The 23860-nt window shown below is 45.8% G+C and overlaps 1 long non-coding RNA gene across 1 annotated transcript; it reads left to right on the plus strand.

The window, feature by feature from the left end:
- Positions 1–21805: 21805 nt before the first annotated feature.
- Positions 21806–23252, plus strand: LOC309388042. The gene is made up of 3 exons (XR_014174713.1): positions 21806–21850; positions 22946–23027; positions 23165–23252. It is a non-coding gene; the product is annotated as an uncharacterized lncRNA (long non-coding RNA).
- The last annotated feature ends 608 nt before the right edge of the window (positions 23253–23860 follow it).

Below are 23860 nucleotides of genomic sequence, written 5' to 3' on the forward strand. Positions count from 1 at the left end.
AGGGAAGGAAGATTAAGAAATCAGAAAACAATCAGAAAACTGTATCAATAAATAAGAGGGGGGGGGAAATGTAAGATATATTGTATATAAAATAGTACAGAATAATAGTTATAAGAAGAATATATGTACACAGATAGATATAACAGGTATTGTATAGAAAATAGCACATGGAAAGAGTATGCATACATCTATGGACAAGAAGAGTATAATAGAGGCATACCGATGTGGAAATGTTGAAAATATAATATTTGTATTTAAAAAATGAAAAAAACTGTTTAATAAAAATATTTAATTAAAAAAGATGTATTTTGATAGTCTTTTCCCAGAAAGTTTTTTTTTTTTTTTGACATTCCATTCAACCCAAGCCATAGGATTTCTTGGTAGTTTCCCATCCAAGTGCTAATGAAATCTAATCCTGTTTAGTTTTTTTATGGTGACATCTCACATTTCCCAGAATGTTGCAGACAGTCCATACATAGAAACTGGTGTAGGTGACACATTGGTCCTGTTTTCATTTTGATGCAAGATTTATCCACCATGTCCTTTTTGGTTGAGACCTGCATTCTTTTTTTTTTTTTTTGTGAAGAATTTTATTGATTTTAAAACATTTATGGGGAAAAGGTAAAAGGGTACATAGAAAATTTTGGTAGCTCCCATGTTAGTAGTAGAAATCCCTCCAAATCTCACACTTCTACAATTTTAAAAATAACATATACAAGATAAGCATAAACAGAATTCTTACTTTATATCAACCATGTGTTCAATCTCCTCTTTCTTTGTCACTTTCCAGTATATCAACAATTACAATAATATTTCAGATATATTTATTTTTGTGACCTGAGCCTTTTCGATATTGCTCCCTCCTCCCTGTCCCCAGGTGGAGCCACAGCCCCTCCCTTCCCCATGTTTTGTACATTGCTGCCTTTTTCCACACCTCCGCTATCTTCGTCCTCTGGGAGAGAAAAATATTTTTTGATAAAGGCTTTGGCCTCATCCACTGTCTTAATTCTAATTCGGCTTCCCTCCCAGAAAAATCAGCATTCCTTCTGGCAATAACCATCTAAACCAAGTTCCTCTATTGTATAGTTTCTTTGATAAGGAAGAATACTTCCTCCTTTTTTCTCTTATCTTTTTCGGAATTTGCTTTAGAATGGTAATTTCTTTATCTTGGTATTTTAAAGGTCCCTCCCTTTGGGCCCCTAGCACATCATCTCTCGTGGTCCTCCTGAGAAATTTAACATGTACCTCTCTTGGAACATTATGGGTTCTGGCATATGCTGAATTAATTCTATAAACCAGGTCCATATCCCACCACATCTGTTCTTTGTTTCTCTTAAGGTATTCTGCTAAAATTGTGCTCATAATATCTTTAAGATCTTCATTTTCTGTCTCTGGTAGGTTCTGGAACCTGAGAAAAAAGAGACATTCTTTCAAATTCTATTTTGGCCATAAAATTTTCCAGTTCTAAATTTCCCTTTCGGACCTCCTTAACCTTTTCCCCCATCCCAGCTGCCCCCTCCTCCAGCACCACAATTCTTTGTCTATTTTCTGTTATGTTATGTTGTACCCCTCTGAGTTCGTCTTTGAGATCTGCCACTTCCTTCCTCAGTTCGTTTTGACCTCCCATAATTTCCTGAAATATTTGGTTGACAAATAATTCTTTTGAGCTCTCTCCAGCCACTTCTTTTTGTAGCAATGAAGTAATTTTCGGCTGCTGGGTACTTGGACTGGAAGTTGCTGAGGCGTGAGCCGATAGTGACTTTCCCGTTGGTGGTTTCTTAGGTCCCATTGTCTAAATTCAGAGATGGTAAGTCTTTTACAAAGAAAATGGTGTCACTGGAGCGCGCAGCCGGGCTGGTCCAAGGTAGCAGGTGAATCCGAAAGTAAAAAATTAATTCTCCTTCACTGTTCCAAGACACAGAGGTACACCAGAAAGAGAGAAACCAAATAATCAAAATCCAGAAAGTCCACGTAGCAGAAGAGATCCAGAGCACCCTCAAGGGAGGTATTAAAAGATGCCAGAAATTATCATTTTTTCCTCAAGGTGGTTTCAAAAGGCAGACTTCATTTATAAGTACAAAAACGAGGACGGAGGGGAGCCATCTTGACTCCTCCTTTTTGCAGGGAGAAGAGCAAAAGTTTTGATTTTTAAAAACAGCTCAGCAAGCACTCTTGCAACTGTGATTTCAGTCTTTCTCGCATAGTTAATTCAAGTGGCAAGTCAGCCTTTGTTCTCTCTCCATTCCAATGTAGAGAGAGAGAGTTTAAATGCCGCTTTGTCCGAGGGGGGTTAAAGAAAAAAAAACTCCCCCCTCTAATCTTCGGTTTTAAATAGATTGAACAGGAATTTACGATAGTCTGCTGCTTATCCGTTACTGATAGTTGAAGAGATTAGGAAGGATCCTCCACGACCAACATTTCAGCCACACTTCCCTTGATTGACTTGTTCCTCCTGGAACCCATACGGCGAAGGGGCAAGCATGCCCCCCCTTCTGCTCCCCGGCTCCTGGGGCGAATCTGGAAAAAACCCCACTGGCTGCCACTGAGTGGGGGATTCCACCAAGCCGCTCTGCGGCAGGGGACCCCTCCAAGGCCCCCTGTGCTCCTGAACGGAGCCCACCGAGAAGACAAGCGGTAGACGAAACGTCTGTCGCCTGCAGGGACCAGAAGTCGACTCCGAGACCTGCATTCTTTTAAGGATTATATGAAGGGACAAAAAATGGTGGACTGGAATGAAGCAAGAAGGGAATAAGAGCAAAACCAACAGTAAGCAGGAACACATATTCACCTTCTGTTGCTCTTCTTTTTCCTTCTCCCAAGCCCCAGTTTGAAGAAAAGAAGATCAAACTATGTTTGAATTCATCCTTCTTAGGCCAGGTGTCAGGGTTCCAAATAACACCCCCAATGAAAGAAGACTCCGAGGCTTGAGTTTCCTCAAAGTTCTGTTTTATTAAAGATGTCCTATTAGCACATATGGGAAAACCCGAATCTGAAAGTTTCCAGGTTTTTCCCACCCAAATGAAAATCCAAGTCCCTGCCCAGCACCCACATGTCCATCACATGGTCCAATCTTGCACCACCCCAACTGGAGATGGCTCCCCGTCCCACCATCAGCAGCTGCAGGGCAAGATGTCCTTGACTCCCTGAGAAAGGAATGTTATTTTGACTATATATCTCCTATACTCCATACAATCCCCCCTTCCATTTTCCCACAGTAGAAAATGTAGCAGGCCTGAAGGCCCAATGTAAAAGATGGCTTCCAGGCCAGACGTGGGTTCCTACCGGTAACTTGGCCTGCCATGCCCCCGAACCGGTTCTATCGGCGGCGGCACCATCTTGATTTTTGGTTCTGTATATGCGCAGAACAATCGTCATTGCAAAAATGTAATTTTTAAAAAACCTTTCTAACGTTGTGTGCATGCACAGACCTTTTTCGTTGCAAATGCACAGGTACGTGGAGCAAACTTTTTTTGCATGCTGAACCAGCAGTAATGCCGGCTGGCACCCGCCCCTATTCCAGGCATAACACCAGGAACCAAATGAAACCAGGATTAGAGCTATAAACTGCTCAGCCCAGTATACCTGAGCCACATCTTTGCACACAGACCCCAAAATGTATGCTCAGGAATTCATTCAAAAGCCACACAAGAGATAGCCCATTGTTAAGTAAGTAAGCTCCCCGTTAGGAGAGCAAATGTGCAGAGAAGCGTAATGAGAGTGGTATGGAATAACACGCACAAACCAGCATACAGGGACACCGAATAGTATAAATAATAGTAGTTTACTATGTGGAAATATAGAGATATTCAGAGTTCAATTTACAGTCCAAGTCATACATGGTTCAGTCAGTCAGTTATCAATGTTCTCAGTTAAGGATCCTTCGAACACAGTCCAGTATCAAATAATACTGGACACAGTATTAGCACACAAAGCAGCTAACAGTAGCAAAAACACAACAACTCACGATACATCCACCGATCAGCATGTAACAAACAGAGAGCTAACAGTCATTCTGGCCCCCTCTTATGGCTGCTTGAGGTAACAGCAACCAATCACATTTTACAGCAGTACTTAAAGCTACAGTACTACCATCCTGGTTTATATATTGCTGACCCAACTGTTAGCTTACATTCCTAACACCCATACCTGCGTACCCCATCATCAAACTTCTGACAGTAGAGAAGCGTGTGTTTTGTTTGTGTGTCTGAATGGAGGGGGGGCGGGATTTTCAAGAGTCTGTTCCTCTTTTGAGGTGAATAAACAGGCAGGTTCACTGTGGGAGAAGCACTCCTGCAAACAGTCAGTAGATGCATTAGCATAATAGTGTCTGTTTACTACGGATAATCCTCGACCTACCACAGTTCATTTAGCGACTGTTTAAAGTTACAGCGGCATTGAAAAAAAGTGACTTATGACCATTCTGTCACACTTACGACCATTGCAGCATCCCCAGGGTCATGTGATCAAAATTCAGGTGCTCGGCAACTGACTCGTATTTATGATGGTTGCAGTGTTCCGAGGTCATCTTTTGTGACCATCTGACAAGCAAAATCAATGAGGAAGCCAGAGTCACTTAACAACCATGTTACTAACTTAACAACTGCAGTGATTCACTTAACAACTGTGGCGAGAAGTGACGTAAAATAGGACACAATTCGCCTTAACAAATGATTCACTTAGCAACAAAAATTTCAGGCTCACTTGTAGTCATAAATTGAGTACTACCTATACTAAATGGAAATATGTGGGGTCCTTAGTGATCTCCGAACTTGGTTTCCTTACAGATGTTTCATTACCCAACAAGGTAACATCATCAGTACTAGAAGGGAGTGTTTATATACAAGTAGCTCTATATTGGAGTGGGAGATAGTTTACTACCTGGTTGTTGTTCTTGTATTAATCTTGATTTCAATCTCTGCTTATCTGGGTGGCAATTCCTGGCAAGGAGGCGTTGTGGCCTTTTAGGTTTTTCATTGTGTCTTTTGAACAGAAACATATTATTAGTTCCCTATTTGTTTCAGAATATTTCTGCATGAATGTAATTCACTCAACTTCTCCACCTGAGCCTCACAGATTCTTGGATTAGTCATCTTTTAAAACCTAAATGTCACATTAGCATTATTAAAACCCTTAATGCATTTTTCTTTTTGTTTGACTTCTTGAACGCATTTGTTGTTGTTGTTGTTGTTAGTTGCAAAGTTGTGTCTGACCCATCACAACCCCATGGACAACATTCTCCAGGCCTTGCTGTCCTCTACCATCCTCTGGAGTCCATTTAAGCTCACACTGACTGCTTCGGTGATTCCATCCAGCCACCTCATTCTCTGCCCTCAGTCTTCTTTTGCCCTCAATCTTTCCCAGCATTAGGCTCTTCTCCAGTGAGTCCTTCCTTCTCATTAGGTGGCCAAAGTATTTAAGTTTCATCTTCAGGATCTGGCCTTCTAAAAAGCAGTCAGGGTTGATCTTCTCTAGAACTGAATGGTTTGATCGCCCTGCAATCCAAGGGACTCACAGGAGTCTTCTCCAGCACCAGAGTTCAAAGGCCTCCATTCTTTGGCGCTCAGCCTTCCTTATGGTCCAACTTTCACAGCCATACATTGCAACTGGGAAAACCATAGCCTTGACTAGACACACTTTTGTTGGCAGGGTGATGTCTCTGCTTTTTAGTATGCCATCTAGATTTGCCATAGCTTTCCTCCCCAGGAGCAAGCGTCTTTTAATTTCTTGGCTGCTGTCCCCGTCTGCGGTGATCTTGAAGCCCAGGAAAATAAAATCTGCCACTACCTCCATTTCTTCCCCATCTATTTGCCAGGAATTGATAGATACACATAGAGGGTATCAAATGGCTCAGTCTGCATTCCCCAGTTAGTACTTTTCAGCTGCATCGTGTGAGTACAACTCTCAACATTTCTGGGCGCTCAGTCAGACCCACCACGGGCAAATTCCAGTTACATTCTCACATTCTTCCTGGGAAGTCGTGACCTGAGATGATACAGTCTTGTGAGGACTGCAACGGATTCCGCTGCTTAACCTACTACAGATCAATGTCGGCTTGCTCTCAACGGCACGAGACGAGGGAAAGGCCCCTTTTGGAAATAATATCTGCATTCCTGTGCATTTACAGGGTGACACCCTCGCACCAAGAATCCTAGTCCTCCTCCCTGTTAATGTTAAACACCCTGATCAACAGCAACCACAAGTCAATAAGAGGGTTACTATTTATCCCTGTGTTGTGAAATGGCCGTCTCTAAGGGCCGCTCATTTCGTAAGTGGGTGAGTGGGGCACAGCGAAGTAGTAATGCTTATTCAGTGTCTATTTGTGCAGCAGGGGATCTAAAGTTACTGTGAAATACACACACACACACACACACCCCTCACATGCAACTGGTTGGGGTAACAGAGTGGTACTCTTTTTTATATACTAATTAAAACCACAATCCTCCCAAAGCAGAGGGGATATATTTTAATCATACCAAAAGGAAAATTTAGTTTATCTATTTCTATACCACCATAATTCTATCAAGACATCTAAGAAATAAGCAAAAAGTGACTAAAACCATCTTGGTAAATTGCATAACTATAAAAATCCATAAACATTAATGAGTGATAATAAAAATAAATCAACCAACAACACATCATCGCCTGATCTACCCCTAAAGCATTTGCCTTAAAGCAAATTTAGCCAGCAGGTATCTTCTTCAATGCTTCACAAAAAAAGTTTGTTTTCAAATCATTTCCTGAATGACCTCAGCAAGGGAGTCAGGTTAAGGTGCTGCTTGAGTCGTTATTTCACTAAATACCTCTACTTCTTACCTTCTGCTTCCTCATATCTGGGAAATAAGGCATTATTAGCTGTTCTTCCCCAAATCACCTTTTTGGCCAATAACTGGAGTATCTCTCTGAAGCTAGAGTATTACAAGGCACAACCTGCCCTTCAAATTATGCCTGGGAGCATCCTGGAAGCCAGTGCATAACCTAAAAGAAAGATAGAATACGATTCTGGCAATGTGTGTCAGTTAACGTACATAGAGTGCTGCATTCTGGACCACACGCACCTTTCGAAGGGACTTTGAAGGCAGCTCATATAGCGTGGACCAGTGATGGAGAACCTTTTTTTATGGCGTGCCAAAATTGTGTGCATATGTGTAGTGTTTCCTAATAGAATAAACAGCTGAGGCAACTGGTTCAAGTGAAACAAGCTTTATTGAACACACTAACTAGAACCGACTAACAGAGAGCCTGTTTGACAGCTATTTATATGATAGCTGTCAAACGGGCAACCAATCAACAACCGTTCTTTCTCCCGCCGGAGCTTGCCATGTCTTGACCAATCAGGAGCTTCCTGTTGCCAGCTGACTCCCTGTGGTCATAACCGTGAGTGACCCCTCCCCCCCGTGCATGCATGCATGACCCCTCCCCAGGCTCCGGTGGCTTTCCTGAAGCCTGGGGAGAGCGAAAACGGCCTCCACTAGCCCCTCAGAGGCCCTCCAGAAGCAGGAAAGAGATTGTTCCCGAACTTCCGGTTGGCTCATTGGAGCCATTTTTCGCCCTCTGGAGGCTAGGGAGGACAAAGTTCGGGAATGAAAACGGCCTCCCCCCGCCCTCTGGAAGGCTGAAAATTACCTTGCCAGCACGTCCATGCGTGCCGGAGTTGACGGCTGGTGTGCCAGCAAATATGGCTATGTGTGCCATAGGTTCAGCATCACGGGCGTAGACTATGGTAATCCAGTTAAGTAGTGATAAGCCACGGTGGCGCAGTGGTTAGAGTGTAGTACTGCAGGCTGCTTCTGCTGGTTGCTGGCTGCCTGCAATTTGGCAGATCGAATCTCACCAAGCTCAAGGTTGCCTCAGCCTCCCAGCCTTACGAGGTGGGTAAAATGAAAGTCTTGTGAGACTTCAGAAAGACTTCAGAAAGTCTTTCTTTCTGAAAGCAGCATTGTATATCAAAAGCTCCGCCATTTGTACTGTCACAAAAAGGAAGTAAGAGCTATCCAGCATGATTCAAATGGTAGCAATGGCCATGCAGAACACATCGTTCCCTCAGAGGCCAAATATCAATGTTTGGAAGAGATCCAAGACAGGGATCAAAAGATAAAGAGTGTAAATTTAAATTGTCCACTAAAGCCGGCAATACGTTTCTATAATTGACAGAGTCCAGAACTGAACTCCATTAAGGTCATGGGCTCACAAATCTCTAGGTTGGGCTGGGAGGCCATTAAAAGGAAGAAAACAGTTCAATGTTTACTCACTAAATGGTCATTAGTACACTTCTAGGAATTTAGAGTAAGAAAGAAAGAAAGGAAAAACAAGTCACGAATTAGAGTCCAACTGGTGAAGCCTTCAAGCACTTCAAGTGATTGGTTGAGTGCATACTTGGAACACTGCTTGGAATACAGCCTCCAAATCTATTATGCTAATCCCAAAAGCTCACTAAAATAATATACCATATTTTTCGGAGTATAAGACGCACCAAGATTTTGAAGAGGCCAATTTTTTTAAAAAGTTTTTGCACTCTGCAGACCTACCAAAAACGTCCTGTTTTTCCGCAAAAAAGGGGCATGCATAGCCTTTAGGAGGCTTGTAGAGTGCTTCTGGGGACAGGGACAGGGGAATCGAGCAAAAAACAACATGTTTTTCACTCATTTTTGCCCTCCCCAGCCCCCAGGAGCACTCTGGAAGCCTCCTAAAGGCTATGCACGACCATTTTTGCAAAGAGAGTGGGTTTCTGGAGGCCAAAAATGCTGTATTCTGTGTATAAGATGCATCCAGATTTTCATCCCCTTTTTTGAGGGAAAAAGGTGCGTCTTATACTCCGAAAAATACGGTATGAAGAAGCTTTTGTCCTGTACCCAGTGGTGGGATCCAGAGATGGGTTTCTGCCGGTTTGCCCCAGATCGGGCGAACTGGTAGTGGTGGCCGCACGCTTGCCTGAACGCTTCTGTGCATGCACAAAAACTTCTGCACATGTGCACGAGCGAACCAGTAGTAGAATAAATTGAAACCCACCACTGGTGGAATCCTCCCAATTTAACAATTGGTTCAGTGAGTGCATGATTTGCACACACGCGTGTGCAGTTTGAAGAAATCTTCACATCCATGTTTCTTTAGAGGAGTAACACAGCTGATTCGTGCAGCAATCCCCCGTGAAAATAGTGCAGGTGGGCAGCTGGGCCCATTTGCTCATCAGGACGAACCAGTTTGCTCCCAGCTGATTTGCTCCCAGCTGATCATCGGACCTACCAGTTCGCCCAAACCACTCCAAACTGGTAGAATACCACCCATGCCTGTACCTTCACATAATGAACAAACAAGGCTAGAAATCTTCTAGCTATCATGTTTACTCTGATGAGGAATGGGATTCTGATTTCAGGATGAGACACCTTCATAAAAATTGGGGGGCCCACTATATGATGGCTATGAAAAAACATTTTTTTGGTCCAGGAAATCGTTAGGAAAGGGGTGGAAAGCAATATTGCTGGAATGATGTCTTTCTATAGATCAACAAAATGCATGTGCATGGAACTACACTTCGTTTCACTTGCTGCAGCTGAGAAAATATTTATTTTATACTATATGTCCAGATGGATGTATTGAAGGCCAACTCTGCTGGTATGGACATGTCCAGAGAGCAGCACTTTCCACTGTGGCCAAAACTGCCTACCAACTAGAAGTCAATGGCTGGTGACCTCGCGGGCATCCAAAACAGAGATGGCAAGAAACCATCAACAAAGATATGCAAGCCATAGGCCTGTGCCCTGGAGATGCAGGTGACCATGCAAAGTGGCATTCAATGACCCAAAAAGTGGATCCAGACCCTGCGGGAATACTCTAGGTCTAGGAAGAAGGAGGAGGAGGAGGAGGAAGAGGAGGTGGTGATGCAAGATACAAATGAGAAGTCACCAGGCTTTAAACTGTTGGCTACTTGGTTGACCATTATGCAGAAAAAACACTAACTAGGTAGGCCTTCAGTTGAAGATATTTACTTCTTCTTACCATCTTATGTCAGAAGAACATGCAAAGCTTATTAAAAGTTGAAACCAACCCACAAGCTCAGAGAACAGACCTCCACCCTCATCCTACACCTGAGCTACAGTTATTTGCTGCCAGATGCACCATGGGCCGGTCCTTTGATATTTCCAGGCCAGCCCTGTGGGCTGGATTTACGCACCCCATAGGTCAGATCTGGCCCGCGGGCCTTGAGTTTGACACCCCTGACTTAGACTTATATACCACTTCACAATGATTTACAGCCCTCTCTCAGCAGTTGACAAACTCAGCCTGTTGCTGCCAACAATCTGGCTCCTCATTTAACTGACCACAAAAGGATGGAAGGACGAGTTAAGCTTGAGCCTGGTGAAATTTGAACTGCCAAATTGCAGGCAACAAAAGTAGCCTGCAGTACTGCATTCTAACCACGGTGTCACCGTGGCTCATAAATAGTCATAAGTCATTTTTTTTTAGTGCCATTGTATCTTCGAACTAAACAAACTATTGTAAGTCGAGGACTACCCTACTTAGATACATTAGAAGTTATTTGTGTTTGAGCAGGAGAGTTTTTAGCCATGTTAAGAAATGTTGGGTATCAAGCAAGGGTGGGTTCTGGCAGCCGTTACTGCCTGTTTGCTCAAGGACACACTGCGCATGTGTGAGCAGCACAACAAAAATTGCTCTGCACAGGCACTGAAGCAAAAAACAAGATGGTGGCACCTATGGTGCCGCTGGGAGAACCAGTTCGGGACGTGGCAGGCCTGGGTCGCTGGCGGTTGCAGCAATCCAGGCCACCAAGCTATTACCGGTTTGCCCAAACCGGTCCGAACCAGTCGGAACCTACCACTGGTATTAAACCTGAGATTTTTCTGCATGAAAATAAAAGTTCCCTCATCATTCCTCACGTAGACCAAGGAACTATCAGAAGGACATCATATTCCATCCACAACACTTGATTCCCTTGCAGGAGCAAATATCAGTAGTAGTAGTACCGTATTTCCCCAAAATAAGACCCAACCAGAAAATAAACCCTAGCATGATTTTTCAGGATTCTCGTAAAATAAGTCCAACCCCCAAAATAAGCCTCAGTTAAGATCATCAGCAAGACGGACACATTTAGTACTGTATTTCCCCAAATATAATACCCAACTGAAAAATAAGCCCTAATGAATCTTTTGGAGTAAAAATTAATATACGAACCAGTCTTAGTATCAGGGAAACACGGTAGTAGAAGTTACCGAGCAATAGTACCATCATATGTACACTCACCGGGATTTCGCTACATAAACACACACACACACACACACGACCTCCCAGCCATATGATTGCCTTCCTATCTCACCTGAGTAAAGAGAATGGAGAACACACTCCTCCTTCTGTAAACATACATCTCTGACCAAGCACTCATGACTCATTCTTCCACCTGATATTTACAACAGAGGCCAAGGAGAAATTAAAAGCAAAAACCTGTGTCCAATCTAGTCCTTTTATGGAAAGATTGCAGGGCCAGGAAATATTTCTGGAGCTCGTTTGCTTGCCAGCTCAGTGCTTAATTATTCATAAAGCATCCTTTCCTTCTGACCTTCAGCTATTCCAATGAAAGAAGGTTGCATCTGGTTGTGGAAGAGAAGCAACCCACATAGCCACCAAAATCAGTGAGGAAATGTCTGTGGAGATTCATGGCTGTTCCAAAAGTGCTTTTCTAAAAGGCAACTGGGCTTGGTTAATTGTCCAAGGTCAGTTGCCTTTTCGAAAGGACCTTTGCGTCAGTGAGGGAATGCAGTTTAACCTTAATCTTTAGCACTTAATCTAACCTATTACAACTTGGTCCTTTGGATCTATTTTGAACTAACCCTTCCTCCCTTATGCTGAGTGGGAGTAACTGATCCTGGGATCATCTTGAGAGCTTCCAATTGAAGAACAGTGGTGTCATTTCAATAGAGCAGCTGTGATGTCACAAGCCCCCTATTTCCAGTATTCTGTAGGCAAATTATTTCTTATTTATATTTGTTTTCTATTTGTTTCTTTATTATATTTATATTTATTTAGCCAGTTTGGTCTAGTGCCGTGACGGCGAACCTATGGCATGCGTGCCACAGGTGGCATTTGGAGCCATTTGTTTGGGCATGCGAGGTGTTGCCCTGTCAGCTCCAGTGTGCATGTGTGCGCTGGCCAGCTGACTTTGGCCTTCTTTTGAGGCCGTTTTTTGCCCTCCGGAGGCTTCCTTGAAGCCTCTGGAGCACGAAATACTGGCCCTTCGAGGAAACCGGAATTCCGGTTTGCTCATAGGGCTGTTTTTCGCTCTCTGGAGCATTCAGCAGCCTTCACGCGGCTTCCCTGAAGGTTCCAGAGGGCAAAAAAACAGCCCTACGAGCAATCCAGAAGTCCATTCCTGAACTTCCAGTTTGCCCATAGGGCTGGTTTTTTGCACCCCGGAGGCTTCAAGGAAGCTCCTGAAGCCTCTGAAGAGCCTCTGCCGGGGGCGGGGGAGGCTGTTTTCATGGACAGCCCACAACCTGTTAGATGTCAAGATCCTCTTCGATCACGATGGACGGACATCAGTGGTTAAAGCACAAGACTAGGACCCAGGAGATTCTGAGTTCTAGTCCCATTTTAAGCATAAAAAATGGGCTAGAGTGACTTTGGATCAGTTACTCTTTCTCAGCCCAAACCATCTCACAAGGTTGTTCTTGTGGGGAAAATAGGAGAAGGAGGGAGTATTAGGTATGTTCGCCACCTTGAGTTATTCATTTGAATAATGAAGGAGAGATTAAAATAATAAAGTAACATTGTTTGAATCTGTCTTTCTTCTTGGCAACTACATAAATCAATCTTGGGTTTTCTGGCAAGATTTTCAGAAATAGAAAGTGACTGGTCGAAAGTCACCCAGCTGCCTTTGTGCAAAAGATGATTATATTTATTTATTTATTTATATTTGATGCTTCTAGACCGCTCCCTCTCCCAAAAGGGACTCGGGGCGGTGTACAGTCCATACAGAATATAACAAAATACAATAAAAAAGTTAAATATGTACAGTTGGCATGGAGGAGGTTAAAATGCAATTAAAAGAACTGTACAAAGCTAATATAAATATAAGTTTTAAACCCCTAAAATCTAGATCTAGAAGGAGGAGCTTCCTGGAGCAATGGCGGTCTGCCTGAGAGCTCCTTAGACCCGCGAGCTCTTTTAAGGGAGCAGGGGTGCTGCCGGCCCCCTTTTACACCATGGGGGCCAGGTGTCCAATAAACAGCCACCCTGGGTCTTTCTATGACCCAAGGGGGGTCTCCCAGGGTGGCGTGAAGATCTGGAAATAGCTCGGAGAGCGGACCGGGGAGCTGCCGATGAGAGACGCCGCCCAGGAACGCTGGAACGCTGGGACGCCGCCCAGAAACGCTGTTTGAGTTGGAGGAGTTGAATTTCGCCGTCCTGGGAGCGGAGAGGTACGGAGAAGTTCGGGAGAATGGCAAAAGGCGAAGAAACGGCATCTGGAGCGTGCAGGGGTGTGCTATTGTCGCTTTTGGAGGCTTGTGGTTTGGAGCGAGCCCTGGGGCGGCGGGGAATTGAAATGCCGTCCCTGGGGCGGTGGCAATCCAAGCGGAAAAGCCGAACGCCAAATCCCCCTGGCCTACAGCAGACTGGAGAGATGTGGGAGATGCTGGAGGTCGAGTTGGGAGGACTGGAGGTTGATTGGATTGGATAGGACTGGAGCAGGAAGGACTGGAGGCCGGTAGGAGCGGCGTTGGGGCTTGAAATGGTTTGGCTGGAGTGCTTAGAACATGGATGCAGGCCTAGGCAAGACTTGAATGCCGAAGGCCGGTAGGAGAAGGGCAGCGTTTCAGGAGGCCGCCTGGAGGCCGGGGGGGGAGGCTTGCTGGAACTGGCAGGCTTGTTGGGAACTGGCAGGAGGTTTAACATCAGACTTGGCAGGAGAGTTTCTTCCCCTGCCAGCCACCTCCTTGACTGTTCCGTTTATTCCCCCCCCCCTGCTGACTTTTGGACTAACAGCTGCCCCTGCTTTTCATCCGTGCGCGCCTGGAGGTTTTTACCGCCCTATCTTCATCTGACTGACCATCTGCCCCTCCCCATTATCAAGCAAAAATCCATCTACCCCTCGCCATCCACCACTGACCATCTACTAGCCCCCTTTCAGTGACTGGCACTTGACCATCTTATTATCATCATTACCCCCCCCCCCTCATCTTGGACTGGATGACTTTTTATACTGATACCCGGCTTTTATAATTTTACTGGACTATGGCATACGATCATACCATCTGCAGCACAGAGCCTAGGCCCTAATGAACTTTTAACAGCATATGTATTCCAGGCTAGACCTTATCCTACTGCGGGAATCCCCCCTCTCGCAGGTGTGGCCCTCCGCCCTTTCTAGGGCCCACCTTGATGACGGATGTATTAATCCCGAGAGGTGGAGGAAGCGGAGACTTAGGGGGTTTTTAGTGAAATGTTTTTAAAATTCTTTTAGGGGTTTAGGGGTTGGGGGGGGGTGGGCCAGATCAGGAGCGATGACGGAGCCAGGTCACCAGGCGGGGTCTTGAGCAGAAGGAGCAGAGAGGAGGAGGGGGGAGAGGATATCATTCCTATACAGGGCTTCTTGATCTCAACAGTCGTAGGGAGGGGCAGATACGAGGACAGATTAACAACCCGTAGTCGGTTGGGAGACCGTGGGTGCTGGTTACACCCGGTCGCTTGTACCAACCCCCGGGTTCTAGGTGGTCAGGATCTGCAGGCCCAGGGCCTGAGGCTGTTGTTATGCAATGCGAGGTCCGTTGTCAATAAGGCCCCCCTCATTCACGATCTGATTTTGGAGGGGGAGCCGGACCTCGCGGGAATAACGGAAACCTGGTTGGGCCACGAGGGAGGGTTACCCCTCGTGGAAATGTGCCCACCAGGTTACCAAGCATTTCACCAGCCCCGGGCCCGGGGAAGGGGCGGTGGGGTAGCAGTGATTATCCGGGAGGATTTAGAGCCGAGGGAGTCCACTGTGCTACAGACGTCCGGATGTGAATCCCTGGTTGTGAAATGGGGCCCTAGGAGGCAGATGGGTTTGCTGATAGTATACCTGGCTCCCCGCCATACATCAGCGACCCTGCCTGAGCTCCTCGAGCTGATCTCATCGGTGGCGGTTGAGACCCCCAAACTTTTAGTGATGGGGGATTTTAACCTGCCGTCGGTGGGAGAAGCATCAGAGGGGGCTCGGGAGTTCATGGCTTCCATGATAGCCATGGACCTGACTCAAATGATTCAGGGCCCGACACACGAGGGAGGTCACACCTTGGACCTTGTTTTTGTCTCTCGCCAGTGGTTGAGTGATCTGGGAGGAGTGAATTTAACCATCACTCCTCTGTCATGGTCAGATCACTCACTCCTCCGTCTTGACTTCCCTGGTGCTACTCCTCGCTGCGGGGAGGCGGAACCGGAGAACACTAGATGGTTCCGCCCCAGGCGCATGATGGAACCAGACAGGTTCCAGACGGAGCTTGGGCCACCTCCTGCAGCCCTGACCCGCCCTCGGGTAGAGGACCTGGTGGCCGCGTGGAATAATGCGACTACCGGGGCCTTGAACCGGGTGGCGCCTTTGCGGCCTCTCCGGCGGCAACGATCCACCCTGGCCCCTTGGTTTACCGAGGAGCTAAGGGTGATGAAGCGCCGCAAGAGATGCCTAGAGAGTCGTTGGAGATCCTCCCGATCCGAACTTGACCGAGCACAGGTACGAGCCCATTTAAGGACGTACCTAGTGGCATTGAGAACGGCCAAACGTCAATATTGTGCCGCTCTCATTGCATCCACAGAGAACCGCCCTGCCGCCCTGTTTCGGGTGTCCCGCTCTCTTCTGTTTCAGAGGCCACGGGAGGCCCCTTTACAGGGCAGGGCAGAGGAGTTTGGGAAATATCTGCAGGATAAAGTCGCTCAAATCCGGAAGGATTGGGTCCCCTTCAGTGGCCCAGTCGAGACGCCAGTGGCGAGTCTTGAGAAACCTTTTTGGGAGGAGTTTGACTTGGTTGTCACCGAGGATTTGGACAGATTGCGTGGGCGACTGCGACCTACCACATGTTTACTGGACCCGTGTCCCTCCTGGCTTGTACTGGCATCCTGGGAGGTTACACGCGACTGGCTCCTGGACCTAGTGAACGCTTCGTTGGGTGAGGGGTCTCTCCCGGCCGCCTTGAAAGAGGCGGTGGTGAGACCCTTGCTCAAGAAGCCTTCCCTGGACCCTATGGAGCTGGTCAATTATCGTCCTGTCTCCAACCTTCCCTTTTTGGCGAAGGTTGTGGAGAGTGTGGTGGCTTCTCAGTTTCCACGACATCTGGAGGAGAATGATTATCTAGACCCGCGCCAGTCCGGCTTTCGCCCTGGGCACAGCACAGAGACGGCCTTGGTCGCGTTGGTGGATGATCTCTGGAGGGCCAGAGATAGGGGCTGTTCCTCTATCCTGGTCCTATTAGACCTCTCAGCGGCTTTTGATACCATCGACCATGGTACCCTGTTGCACCGACTGGAGGGGTTGGGGATCCGGGGCACCGTCTTGCGGTGGTTCGGCTCCTACCTCTCCGGCAGGACGCAACGTGTGTTGGCAGGGGAGCAGAGGTCGACCCTAAGCCCCCTTATCTGTGGGGTGCCACAGGGGTCGGTCCTCTCGCCACTCCTGTTCAACACATACATGAAGCCGCTGGGTGAGATCATCCGTGGTTTTGGGGTGGGATACCATCTGTACGCTGATGATACTCAGCTGTACATTTCCACCCCGAACCACCCCAACGAGGCCGTCGAAGTGATGTCCCGGTGTGTGGAAGCCGTACGGGTCTGGATGGATGACAACCGACTCAGGCTCAACCCTTCCAAGACGGAGTGGCTGTGGGTTCCGGCTCCCCGGTTCAACCAGATAATTCCATCTCTGGCCATTGGGGGCATTCAACTCGCCCCCGTGGAGCGGGCGCGCAATTTGGGCGTCCTCCTGGATGCCAGGCTGTCCATGGATGAACATGTGACAGCCGTGGCCAGGGGGGCGTTCCATCAGGTTCGCCTGGTGCGCCAATTGCGCCCCCTATTGGACCGGGACGCCCTACGCACAGTCACCCATGCGCTGGTGACGTCTCGCCTGGACTACTGCAACGCTCTCTACATGGGGCTTCCCTTGAAATGCACTCGGAGACTACAGTTGGTCCAGAATGCGGCCGCGCGGGTGATTATGGGGAGCACCAGGTACTCCCATGTGACACCACACCTGCGCGAGCTGCACTGGCTTCCTGTGGTCTATTGAGTGCGTTTCAAGGTCTTGATTACGATCTTTAAAGCGCTCCATGGCTCAGGACCTAGCTACCTGCGGGACCGTATTCTGCCCCACACATCCCTACGACCTATTCGCTCGCACAGAGAAGGACTTCTCCAGGTGCCGTCCACTAGACAATGCCATGGGGCGGCGCCTAGGAGCAGAGCCTTCTCTGTGGCGGGCCCAGCCCTGTGGAATGACCTCCCCCCGGATATTAGGACCACTACAGACCTCCGCTCCTTCCGTGTTAAGCTCAAGACCCACCTTTTTCAAATATCTGGCCTGGCTCAACCATAACTTCGTTACGCTCCTGAGGGGTTTTTAATTTAGCAATTTTTATTTAAGGGGATTTTAAACTGTGTTTTAATTGTGTTTTTAGCAGTGCTTATTGTCCTTCACTTACAAGTCTATTCTCCTTCATGCACAAATGTAATTGTCCTTGTTTTTCGTATGTATGTGTGTCCTATGTGTATTTTATTCTTTTGATTGTACGCCGCCCCGAGTCCTTCGGGAGAGGGTTGCGGCTAATCAAATAAAATTTATTATTATTATTTTATTATTATTATTATTACACAATAAATTAAAAAACCCCTAAAATAACCAGATGATAATACATTTGCCAGGAGGGACAGTTGTAATTATGCCAGGCCTGCTAATCGGAACAGGTGAGTCTTCAATTTTTGCCGGAAGGAGCGGAGGTCAGAAGTGGTTCTAATGTCGTGGGGGAGGTCATTCCAGAGGGTTGCGCCCATCACAGAGAAGGCCCTACTCCTTGGTGTCGCCCGTTGGCATTGCCTAGTGGACGGCACCAGGAGAAGTCCCTCCCTGTGTGAGCGAATTGGCCGCAGGGATGTATGTGGGAGGATGTGATCCCGCAAGTAACTAGGTCCCGTGCCATGGAGCGCTTTAAAGATGGTAATCAGCACCTTGAAATGATACTAGAATGCCACCATCGCCACCACTGATAACCAAAGTGGAGAAGATCCACATTAAGCAACACATTACTTAAGTCAGATTTATTTCCAATAATGGCAGTGACAAATGGTTTGTCATGTAGAATAACTCTTAGATAAATTGGTCCTGAGCTATTTGGGACTTTATACAGTTGGGTTTCTTTAATCCCCCTGACAATGGCATGGTATCTGACTAACCACCGGTTCAGATCTTTAAGCATAAGTAGTACTGAACAAGGAACTGAGTAATCTTGCTCAATCGCATCTTTCTTCACTACCTTCGTTCTCTAAATTCCCCTCCAAAGGTCCCAAAGGTGCTTTTCCATGATTCACTTCTCATCCAAGAAGCATCTCCAGCTGGTCACCGAAGGAGCTTCTTGGATGAAATGCAAAACATTTTCAAAGACAAAGAAAGCAACTCCAGTTGCTTTTTGGAAAAGCACCTTTGGGACAACTATGACCTGGATGATTGAGAATCTCCATAGACATCCCCTCCAAAGGCGCTATCACAGAACAGCTGAGATCGACACAATATTAATTTCTTCAACTGCAATGGCATCCAGAAAAAGTTATAACAACTCTACAAGGCAAAGCTGGTAAGATGTGTAAGACTCTGGACTAGTGTTTTTCAACCTCAACAACTTTAAACTGAATTCGCCAGCTGGAATTCTGGAAGTTAGGGCATACAAAACCTTTGCCAGATCAATTCTCGAATACAGTTTGTCTGCCTGGAATCCACACTGTATATTGGACATTAATACAATTGAGCGAGTCCAGAGGTATATCACGAAAAGAATCGCCCACTCCTCTGCTCACAGTAGAATACCTTATGCCACCAGGCTTGAAATTTTGGGCTTGGACAACCTAGAACTATGCCACCCACAGTCTGACCTTTGCATAGTACACAAAATTGTCTGCTACAATGTCTTACCTGTCAATGACTATTTTAGCTTCAACCGCAATAATACACAGGCAAACAAATGATACAAACTCAAGGTGAACCACTCCAAACTCGATTGCAGAAAATATGACTTCAGCAACAGGGTAGTCAATGCCTGGAATGCTCTACCCGACTGTTGTTACATCCTCAAACCCCCATAACTTTAACCTTAAACTGTCTACTGAGGACCTCACCGCATTCCTAAGAGGTCCATAAGGGGTGCATGCATAAGTGCACCAGCGTGTCTATTGTCCCTGTCCTACTGTCCCCATTTATTCATACCCATTTCCTGTGTTTATGTCCATGTTTCACTGGTGGGTTACAACTGGTACGCCCCGGTACAGGCGTACTGGTGCCTGCCAGGACCACCAGGTACTGTTCCAGTATGGTGCTCCAAAGGGCCCACCCGCCTGCCTGCGCTCCTTACCAATATTTGAGGTTTTCGGGGCTTCCACGCACGGAGCGTACTGCATCTGCGCGATGCTCCCCCAAGCAACTGGAGCATCTCGTAGGTGTTGCGGAGCGTTGCGGAGCGTTGCGGAGCGTTGCGGGCGGTACGTACGCAAGCTGTGGGTGTTCATGTGATGGACACATGGCCCCGTTGCACCGTATCGGTTGCACCAGGATCCGGAACCCACCACTTCCATGTTTATACTTATACCTGTTATCTTGTACATGTTTGACAAACTAACTAAATAAAGAAAGTTGAATAAAGTTGAATAAAGTTCAGCATCTTAGTTGCTGAAGTTCAGAAACATTGCTGTTGACTCCTAAGATGTGCATGGTCTCCAGGGAGGAGAGGAAAAGCACCACCATCAAAAACAATTACACAAGCTGGTGTAAGCAAACAATCCACTAACTCTCTCTGTAAAGATGTAGCAGCTAGCCATTTCAGTTCCTGCAGGAAAAACAGATGGATATGGCTCAGCAGTTGAATAACATCTATTTCTTATTATTTGTTCAACTATTTATTGAACTCCTGTGATTTCTGGGAAAACCTCAGATGCATCATTCTTTTTCTACATGTTCTTTTTCCTTCTTTAAGATTCAAGAACCTCACAAGGGATCAACACATGGGAAGAGTGATTGGCTGCCAGGAAATTGTCGTCATCCGTGTTAGGGGAACTCCGTAAGAAAAAAAAAGTCAATACAGTGACAAGTGAAGTCTCGTGATAAGCTGCTATGTTTCTACTGGTTCCTTCTATTGTTGCCTGTCTCTGCATGGCTGGCTGGGGAATTCTGGGAATTGAAGTCCATGTAGCTTAAAGCTGCCAAGGTTGAGAAACGCTGTCCTAGAAAACAAGAGGAGCTGCTGATAAGCTCTCACTCATTTTTTCTATGTGGGTTGAAAAAAAAAGGAGAGAATGCAATATTTTATGCCGACCAATCATTTTGACTGTGTGCTGAGAAGATATTTTTGTGCACAGAGCTATGTATCCTAATAGGTTTCTTCCTGCAAAATCATACCAGGTGCCTGCATTGTGCAATGCCTTCAGTGGAAACACGAGGTACAAAAAAAATGCAGAAGTTGGGGATAGTCATAACTTAGTGAGGGCCTAACCAACTTCCTGTGGGACATGGTGGCTCAGTGGCTAAGAGGCTGAGCTTGTCAATCAGAAAGGTTGGCAGTTTGGCAATTCAAATCCCTAGCACCGCATAACGAAGTGAGCTCCCGTTACTTGTCCCAGCTCCTGCCAACCCAGCAGTTCAAAAGCATGTAAAAATGCAAGTAGAAAAATAGGAACCACCTTTGGTGGGAAGGTAACAGCGTTCTGTGTGCCTTCGACGTTTAGTCATGCCTGCCTCATGACCATGGAGACGGCTTTGGACAGCACTGGCTCTTTGGCTTTGAAATGGAGATGAGCACTGCCCCCTAGAGTCAAGAACAACTAGCACATATGTGTGAGGGAAATCTTTACTTTTTACTATTTTCTTATATGGAATATTTGCAGATATCCTGAAAGACAGATGCTTTCAGACTTTGTTATATTTTTTAGGCACACATTTTCAATAATTTCAGAAAACCACTGTCTCAGAAACTGTTCTGAATCCAGCAATCCCTCCCAAACTATTCATCCCCCCCCCCCAAGTGATCCTTAGCGATAACAAAGACAGGTTTAGCAGAATTTCTCTGTATGGGCATCTTAGTTGCTTCAGTTTTGAATACAAACTTGATTTTGCATTTCTGAGACAATAAATGAACAAGTTAAATAATCTCGCACATTCAAAGGCCTATGAATTTTACCATATGGCCCTCAGGAACAGATTAAGGTCAAATTAATGTGCTAGTCAAGGCCCAAAAATGGTGGTTTTCAATGGAAGTGAAACTGTGATGATGTGAGACAGAAACAAATGTGACACCTTCAAAAAAACTTTTGAACTGTTGGTAGGAATGTCCTTCTGGGTTCGGCTCCAAGTGGGGAAACGACACTGGAGATATGGAGGCTCCTTGGAAAGATGGTTTAATGGTGGACAGGACCACATGGCTTGAGTCCTGAACAGAAAAGGTGATCACATGCTTCTATGTTGGGTGAAGAAGAAGAGAGAGAGGGAAGGGGCTTGCTGGGCTTTTTATAATCTGTTCAGCCCCACCTCTCTATTTCCTGTTCCTGTGTAAGGAATGTATTCTGATTGGTTGTCAGACTCCCATGGGGCCAAGTTTGAGTTTCCAGATGCCATGTGGTGAGCCTCTGGAAGGCTAATCCTTTCTTTATTATGCAAAGTACACTAGATCAGGCTTTAATGGCTCATTGACAAAGTGGGGGGGGGGGCGCAGGAAGCTGCAAGGAGCTACTTTGTCTTTGCCTTTTCAATATTTCCTAGGATATTTCATTTTTCTAGGAGAGGGCTGGGTGCTAACGTCCTACAGAACTTTATGCACTGTGCCAAAGAATTATTTTTTAACAACACAAATTCAGTCAAACACAGCAAATAACAACCATTATATAAAATAACCACTGAAGCCAAGCTTAGCAGTGTTAACGGTTAAGAGCATGATGGCTTGGGGGAAAAAAACCTCTGTGTGACCTTCCCTTGATACCCTAAGATTGCTTAATGGTTAATCCAGGACTGGTGTCACAAGTGTTCACCACCCTTTTGCTAGCCAGGGAATTCTGGGAGTTGAAGTCTGTACATCTTAAAGTTGCTGAGGTTGAGAAACAGTGATGATCCTTCCAACCCTATGACTTAATTATCAAGATAAGACCAATATCAAAGGAGTGTAAGCTTGTCTGAGCACAATGTATGTCAAAACCTTTTCATGAAATGTAAGCTACCGCTGCATTAATTCTTCCCTGGATGATTCTGCTCTAGGAAGCTGGCAATGAAGGTCACAAATGATGATCTGCGGCCAAGTGATACATCAATTATTGTAATTGTGAATTGGTTGCCAGGTGCCCGCATCACAAATCATGTGACAGCTTGGATGTTGCAATGGCTGCAACTTCAGGAACTGGTCATAAGTCTCCTTGTTCAGCACCGTTGTAACTTCAAATAATTACTGAATGAGTGGTTGTTAACCGAAGACTATCTGTAGACCTTCTCCATCTGGTGATTTCCAGAAGTGTGAAATTACCACTTCCATTAGTTCCCAGCTAGCATGGTTAATGGTTGTGTTGAATGGGAACTGATAGGACTTGCTATCCAACATATCTGGAAAGTACCAGTTGGAGAATTAAAGGTAGTGTCCTTTGAGTTGACCTATGTTACTTGGTGATGGCCATGTGTTGCTTTCATGACTGCAATCCATTGCTTATGATTTCTCAATGTCCATTCTAGTCTACAGCCCTGATATATGGAAGTGGTCTCCATCCAAAGACTAATCAGCTGCAACCCAGCTTAGCTTTTCAAAACCCACCAGGTGAGCTAAATACCACCATCTAGTGGTCTGATTTCCAAAGAGATCTAAGCTGAAACACAATGTTGTGTCCCGTAGAAAATGAAACCGATGTGTTGCACAAAAAACATGTATTTGTTTTCTCTTGTTTCTTATTGCAGGGAGCTCAACTTCTCTCAAACCAGGAAGCTGAAATGAAAGCCAACCTAAAAACTTGCTCAACAATCTTCCCCATCATTAAGGAGGAAGGAATGTTCTCATGAAGATTTTTATTTTATTTATTTATTTGTTTTGTCAAACTTGTATTAGACAACGTATATATGTATAAACATAATTTTGGATACATGAAATGGATACAAATAAAAATAAACATTAGGGCAAGGACTCCATCCAGCCACCTCATTCTCTGTCGTCCCCTTCTTCTTTTGCCCTCAGTCTTTCCCAGCATTAGGCTCTTCTCCAGTGAGTCCTTCCTTCTCATTAGGTGGCCAAAGTATTTGAGTTTCCTCTTCAGGATCTGGCCTTCTAAAGAGCAGTCAGGGTTGATCTCCTCTAGGACTGACCGGTTTGATTGCCTTGCAGTCCAAGGGACTCGCAGAAGTCTTCTCCAGCACCATAGTTCAAAGGCCTCTATTCTTTGGCGCTCAGCCTTTCTTATGGTCCAACTTTCACAGCCATCCATTGCAACTGGGAAAACCATAGCCTTGACTAGACGCACTTTTATTGGCAGGGTGATGTCTCTGCTTTTTAGTATGCTGTCTAGATTTGCCATAGCTTTCCTTGGTGCGCTTATGCATGCCCCTTACAGACCTCTTAGGAATGGGGCGAGGTCCACAGTAGACACTTTAAGGTTAAAG

Source organism: Natrix helvetica (genome assembly GCF_964273705.1).
Source record: "Natrix helvetica genome assembly, chromosome: 2".
NCBI classification, from domain to species: domain Eukaryota; kingdom Metazoa; phylum Chordata; class Lepidosauria; order Squamata; family Natricidae; genus Natrix; species Natrix helvetica.